The following is a 7,809-nucleotide window of genomic DNA, read 5'->3' as shown; positions in this document are numbered from 1 at the left end:
GTATGAAAACAGGGAGTTCCCATTGTGGCACAGCAGGAAACGAATCCCCCTAATATTCATGAGGATGCAGGTTTGATCCCTGGCCTCACTCAGTAGGTTAAAGATCCGGCATTGCTGGGAGCTGTGGTGTAGGTTGCAGACCGTGGCTCAGATCTGGTGTTGCTGTGACCAGGGTGTAAGCCGGCGGCTGCAGCTCCAATTTGACCCCCAGCCTGGGAACTTCCCTATACCACAGGTACGACCCTAAAAAGACAAAAAATAATTGCCATTAATTCAGGAAAAGCTGTCACAGGGTTTGGGTGTTAACACAATTCATAGTACTTACAGCTGTGGGGTCCAGACTCTCAGGGGCAGAATTCAGATCCAAGTTCGGCTGCTGAGCTACTGTGTAGCCCCAGCTTGAGGAATTGCCTTGTACCTCAGTTTCCCCATCCATACTGGGGAGAGTGAGTGCTTCACGGGGTATGTTTTTCCAGATTGAAAATATTTCTATCGGAATGGCCACCTCTTCATTTTCACTCCAAGGTGTCAGTGTTGAGTCCTTGATTCTTTTGTGTGTGCATCGACTGAACAGGACAATGAAAATTTAATCCATGTGGATGCATCTTGTCCATTGTGAACTGACCCAGCTCATCCTATAGCTCATTTGCAATGATAACAAGTGAGATTGCTGTGAACGTAATAATTTAGGTTGTATTTCTAGTTTGTAAAATAACTTTGACAAATTTGTTTCCCTCCTTGTTCCTCTGAAACCTCCCTGCCCCTGGCTGATGGTGGGGTGGCCAGCCTCTGTGAGGCCCACATTTGATGGTCAGCTAGGCTTCTGCGGTCTTTCATCTGGAGTAAAAATGATCACGGGTGGTACCTGCATGGATGAACCCTGGGGTCGGCTGTCTGAGCTGATCCAAGTTGTACTAATTCTACTCTTTGAAATGGTTCCTTAAACTGGTCTCCTCCCAGTTTCCAACCTGGTGGCCTTTGCCTGCCACGCACCCCCCTCCCCCGCCCCCAACCCCCTTGCTCATCCCCACCTCCAGCTTCACCCCCAACTCAGATCCAATGTTTCTGTCTGTCAGGGATCAGGCTCCACGTAATTGGTGGGAGAACTAAGGCTTCTGGAGTCAGAGAGACTTGGTGTAAATTCTAGCTGTCCTGTTGGCCAGCTGGGTGATGGTGGACAAGTTATTTAACTTTCTGGAATCTTCAGTAAAATCAAAGTCCAGTGACCCGCCTTGTGGTGGGAGCTGTTCCAAGGTCACACGTGCTCGGCGTTTGGCAGCTCTGGTTCTCCTTCAACCCCCTTCCCTCGGGTCCTGCCCCGACGCCTTGGTCATCCGTTTCACTGACTCAAGGCTCGCATTTCCCTCTGTCAAGGGTGAGGGCAGGTGCCTGTAATTAGCCCTTTCCATGGTGTCCAGGCCGATGCCGCTGTCCTTGGGAGATGACCACTTGCCCCCACCACATTCTGAAAACACTCTATGTCCCCACGCCCAGGAACTCCTGATGCCTCTGGCTACCTGTGCCACACCTTTCCTGAGGCCATCTCTGTCAGCTCTAGGGCCTCAGGATTCCTTATGTTCACAGCAGAAAGTCTGTGAATTTCCCTTAGAGAGCAGAAACCAGCCCCACCCAGTCTGCAGTATAAATCGACATGGCCTGACCACTGCAGAGCCGTTGTTCACATGGCTTTACTAGTCCGAGGCATCCTGTCCAGACAGGTAAAGCTGCAAATAACTGTGTTGGTTTTTTTCAGGAACTCCTCCCAATCCACTTACCTGAACACGGACACCGTCAGCTTCACTGTTATCTCTCCGAGACTCCCTTCACAACCCTCACCTCTCAACCAGTGTCCCTGGTATGTGCTACAGCATGAACTTGACTCAATTAGGCATTTCCTTGGGAAGATCTGCCCTAAACTGTAAGTAACCACCCCCCCGCCCCCAGAAGCAGGTGGTTTCCTGCTGTGGTGACAACAAACTCAGATTCCTTATCTGCAGAAGATCACTGTTGCTTAAAGAAAAAGAAATCTGCTGGATTTTTTTTTTTTTGATCCTCTAATTTCTGGTGGGTTCCCTAAACTTCTAACTCAGCACTGTATGTAGATATGTACTATCATTCCAACCATTATAGCGACCTGTTAAAATAGACTTGGGTTCTGTAGATGAGTAATTGTTTTAAAAAGAGTGAAAATGAATAGATTTTCAGGTGGTGGGAACACATTCGATACATTTGTAGATTTAATGGTGTGATTAGCCACTTTGTTTTTTGGCCTTGACATACAAAAACTAGAAATTCTCAGATGTTTTCATAACTTGACAACTTCTCTCTCCCAAAACAAAACAAAACAGAGAGAGAGAGAGAGAGAGAGAGAGAGAGAGAGAGAGAGAGAGAGAGAGAGAGGGAGAAAAACATTGGGATGTCTAAGCTGCTGAAGCCGAAATAAACTCTTGGTTTTTCTTTCTGGACCCGCTTCTGTGTTCTAGAGGCAATGGGTCACACAACACCACCGTTCAATGGAAATTTAGTGAGAGCCACATGTGAACTTTATACTTTTTAGCAGTGACATTGAAAATAAGGAAAACGAGAGGGAAAATTAATTTTAAAACTATATGTGAAGTTCCCATTGTGGCACAGCGGTAACAAATCTGACTAGTAACCGTGAGGTTGCAGGTTCCATCCCTGGCCTCGCTCAGTGGGTTAAGGATCCAGGATTGCCGTGAACTGTGGTGTAGGTCACAGATGCGGCTCGGATCCCACACCTTGCTGTGGCTCTGGTGTAGGACAGCAGCTGCAGCTCCAATTCAACCCCTAGCCTGGGAACTTTTGTATGCTGGGGGTGTGGCCTTAAAAAGCAAAACTCACCAAAAGACAAAAATTATATGCTGTTGGACCTACCATATCCAACAGTTTTTCCATTACATTTCCTTGTGGCACCAGCTGTGGTTAGGTGGCGGGGGGCGGGGGGGCAGCAGGTGTGGGGGGGGCAAGGGAGTTGGAGAGAAGAGATGTGGACAAGCATGTTTTCTGGGGCCTGGGAAGGGGTGACAGTGGACAACTCACATGTGACTCAGCCACTCTGACTCCTCTTCAAAGCGTGTAATGGTTATAGTACATCACAGCTCCCAGAACTGTAGTGGAAATCAAATCCACGTGTGCAAAGCACTTGGGAAAGTCCTGGTGCAAACTGAGCAGTGAATCAATGTTAAGAGGAACACGTGCATGTGAACACACAGGCGCACACACACCCCTTTTAAAATCCTCATGGGCACCTGGCAGTACCTGCAAGTATCCTGTGCTGGTCCAGGCCCAGGAATTAGCTTCCGTGTTTGCCTATACTTTGCATTCACTTTTCATTTACTTTTAAAGAGCCGCAGGAACCAGGGCTGGAGAATTCTCTACCCTTTGCTTCTTCTCTATTGCTTCTCCCTCCAGGCCTTTCCTCTTCCACCCCTGCTTCTGCGAATTATTTATCTTTTCACCGCTGATCTGGAGGCACAGGGCTTGTGGGACAGGAGAGACGTCCCTTATGTGCACAGAACTCCCCACACAGGGGTTGGGAATGTCTGGAGCTAAGCTTTTATTTTTATTTTATTTTGTTTTTATTTCTTTTGCTTTTTCGGGCCACACCTCCAGCATATGGCGGTAGGGGTTGAATCAGAGCTACAGCTGCTGGCCTACACCACAGCCACAGCAACGTGGGATCCGAGCCACGTCTGTGACCCACACCACAGCTCATGGCAAGCCCTGATCCTTAATCCACTGAGCGAGGCCAGGGATCAAACCAGCAACCTCATGGTTCCTAGTCAGATTCGTTTCTGCTGTACCATGATGGGAACTCCTGGAGCTAAGCTTTTAGGTTTTTGATGAGTCCAGTTCAGCTACGGATGTACCCTCTTTCCGAATGACAGAGGCCGTAGTTATAACTCATGGCTGTGGGTCTGTCGAGGCCGCGGCCCCCCCACATAACACAGAGCTTGGTTAATTTAACCCTGACGGTCACCTGAGGCAGGGGTGGGGTTGTTCTCATGGTTTAAGGGGGACTCTGACTGGGAGTGTGGTTGGTGCCAGGCAAGTTCCCGATGGCCAGGATGGGATGGTCCAGATACACAGGGGAGGCAGAACTCATCTCCGAGGTGGATGGCCATTTCGGGGCGTCCCCTGTCCTGAGAAGGGGTGTTTCCCCTGAGACAGCTACAGTCCTTCCCCACTGGACACCTGTATTGTTGAGATGTAGCTGAGCAGACACTGAAGATATTTAAACATCCTCTTCCTGGGCGAGGACTTCCCAGGATGGCAAACCCGTGGGGTCGATGCCAATGGCCCAGCCGCATCAGCGAGGACCGCTCAGCCCGCGCTGGGTGTCGGGGGTCTCAGCCTCTGGCCCTTGAGCCTCATTTTTGAAATTCGGGGGACTTTCAGAAATGTTTACAGTGATTTCCAGGGGCTGGACGTTTGATTCTTTAAAAGCATTGTTAGTGTCCTGCGCCCACAGTGCCGATTTTACTTCAAAACACCTAAAATACCTACCTGTGGGTCCCACCCTGGATCCCACTCCACCTGAATAAGGTAACTGGTCTCAGAAGGAAAGTGACTACATTTATATACGCTCAAACGTATTTGAGTGGAAAACTCCGAAACAGCAGCGCTTTCTTATGAACTGGGAAATTTATATTCTCTTACTGTTTTTAAATATTTAATTGGTGGTAAAGGTCAGTACAAAGTGTCCTTTTACTTGTCGGAGGTCAAACCCATACTGTCAGGCGTACACCGAGCAGCTTATGACCGAACACAGTAATTATATTGTTTTGCCTTAAAAACAAGAACAACAAATGAGTCATTTATGTTGTTCTTATTTGGGGGTTGGCATGGCAAACCCGCATCAAGGTTTTCTTTTCTTTCTTTTTTTTTTTTTTTTTGTCTTTTGTCTTTTTAGGACCACACTCGTGGCATGTGGAGGTTCCCAGGCTAGGGGTTCAATTGGAGCTGCAGCTGCCAGCCTACACCACAGTCACAGCCACGCCAGATCCGTGCCGCATCTGTGACCTATACCACAGCTCACGGCAACGCCAGGGATCGAACCCACAACCTCATGGTTCCTAGTTGGATTTGTTTCTGCTGCACCACCACGGGAACTCCGCATCAAGGTTTTCCATCCCAGTTTGTCAAATAAATGATAAAGGGGTCACATTTTCACCATATGCCCGTTCAAGAAAAACACATCATAACAAGTATGGCTGCAACAGAAAAGGATACTTCTCTGAACAACTGTACACAGACTGGTGATGAAACTGGGCCCCCGCCCTGGGGTTGGGATATCTGCTGGCGCGTCAAGCATTGGCTGTACAGAGCTAGTGGCCTGCAGAAGGGATAGAAGCTCCTTTGTGGGTCAGAACCAGGCTGAATCCTGAGCCTGTATTTCCTGCACTTCTCTCTGGGGCACCAAGGCCATTCCTTTTTTTTTTTTTTTTTTTTTTTCTGCTTTTTAGGGCCTCAGGTGCTGCATATGAAGTTCCCAGGCTAGGGGTCAGATCAGAGCTACAGCTGCTGGCCTACACCACAGCCACAGCAATGCCAGATCTGAGCAGCATCTACAAACTACACTGCAGCTTGTGGTAACACTGGATCCTTAACCCAATGAGTGGATCCAGGGATCAAACCCGCATCCTCATGGAGACTATATCTGGTCCTTAACCTGCAAAGCTATGACAGGAACTCCCACCAGGGCAATTGTTGACTCGCCAAGTCTCATGATGCTGATGGAAACACTTCAGTTGTGTTGGGAGCCAGGAAAGCAGATCCAGGGCTCGGGATGGTGGGGAGAACTGTGTCATGTCAAGGTTTAGGGAATCTGGGAGTTCCCATCCTGGCTCAGCTGTAATGAAACCAACTAGCATCCATGAGGATGTGGGTTCGATCCCTGGCCTCTCTTGGTGGGTTAAGGATCCAGCGTTGCCGTGAGCTGTGGTGTAGGTCAAAGATAATACTCGGATTGGCATTGATATGGCTGTGGCGTAGGCTGGCAGGTGCAGCTCTGATTCTGATCCCTAGTCTGGGACCTTCCATGTACCACACCTGCAGCCCTAAAAATAAGGATTTAAGGATCTGGGCCCGACAGATACAATAATCTTGACTAATTCATGTTTTCTTCCAGGTGAGACGGCACTGACAGGTGTGTAGACAGAGCCTCAAGGGGTAGATCTTAAAAGCCCTGGAAAGTGGTCCAATCTGGCTGCCTTAGTTTTATGGTCTAGGGTGTTACTAACTATTCTGAGTGGCAGTTTCCTCATCAGTGTCATTGGCCTGGTGACATTTACTCCATAAATGCGTTAGAGGACTTCAGGAGTAGACGGCGTCATTGATGCTGTCGGACAGTGTAGACAGTGATTAGTCATTAAACCTGCTTATGCAATAATTATCTGCTCAGTAACGAGAGGAAATGGCAGAGTCCTACTCCCAGATCCAATAATATGGACAAAATGTGTACAAAGAGATGTAGAAAACACTAGTTTTTGGAATAGTAAAATATTTATGTACGATGTCAAGGTAATTTTTAAAACTTTTTCTAGGGAGGCAAATCAAAGAACCACGTACCCTCTTTTCACACAGACCGTGGTTCAAGGAAAAGCATTTTCCTTCTGGGTCTAAAGCCTCCAGGACCTTTCATGGGATGAGGACAAGTGTTTCCCTACAGCATCCTGAAAGCCTTAATTCTTAATTTCCTGCCCTGCGTCAGAGTACAGCACTGAGCGCTTTTGTTGCCCTCATGTCAGAGATATTTGTTGTTTGAATTAATGGAATAAATCATTGTGAATGACATTGCACCCACAGCAACTCGGGATCTGAGCCGTGTCTGTGACCTACACCACAGCTCAGGGCAACAGCGGATCTTTAAACCACTGAGCGAGGCCAGGAATTGAACCCGTGTCCTCATGGGTACTGGTCAGATTTGTTTCTGCTGTATGACGGGGACTCTGAGAATTACATCTCTTTAGCCTGGATGTTTAATGCGACTCCCTCTCATGCTAACTTAGACTTCTCATCTCTTATCGCCTTACTTCTCACTAATGTTTGGGTATTTGAACGACCATCAGCTGTGTGACTGTCTCACCTCCAGCCTTTACAGGTGCTATTGGCCTTGCCTCCAACTTGCCAGCTCCCAGGTACCCAGTGCTTTTCCCAGGACCCAGTCAGTTTCCCCAGGAGCCTGTGTACCCATCCCTCTGTTCATGGACCCTTGAGGCTGAGCTCCCATGGGGGCAGCCTGGCACACACATCTGATCAGACATCTGTCCTGTGAAACTTACGCACCCTTCTTCTTTTTTGTCTTTTGTCTTTTTAGGGCCACACCCACAGCATATGGAGGTTCCCAGGCAAGGGGTTGAATCGGAGCTGCACCTGCCGGCTTACACCACAGCCACAGCAACGCCAGATCTGAGCCATGTCTGGGACCTATACCCCAGCTCATGGCAACGCCGGATCCTTAACCCACTGAGCAAGGCCAGGGATCGAACCCCCATCCTCATGGATCCTAGTCGGGTTTGTTAACTACTGAGCCACGACGGGAAATCCACCGTTCTCTCCTTATCCCCAGGAGGCCTGGTCCCCCTCTCCTGCCTAAGTGACAGGGGTACAGACTCTGTTTGCTTATGTAAAGTCCCAGGCAGGGACAGGCACATTTCTCAGCCAGGGATGAGCCAGAGAATGATAAGCAGATCTGCAACTTTGATGAATTTGCAGGATGGGTCACATGTGCCTCTTATACACATAAACTTGGTGACTGAGGGTGAGCTCTGTATACAGCACTTTAAC

This window comes from Sus scrofa, chromosome 4 (assembly GCF_054392235.1).
Source record: "Sus scrofa isolate SSC_HxYL_T2T_F1_AM1 chromosome 4, Sscrofa_HxYL_maternal_Yorkshire_Landrace_v2.0, whole genome shotgun sequence".
Lineage (NCBI taxonomy): Eukaryota > Metazoa > Chordata > Mammalia > Artiodactyla > Suidae > Sus > Sus scrofa.
The sequence above is the reverse complement of the archived record's forward strand: the minus strand, read 5'-3'. Positions refer to the sequence as shown.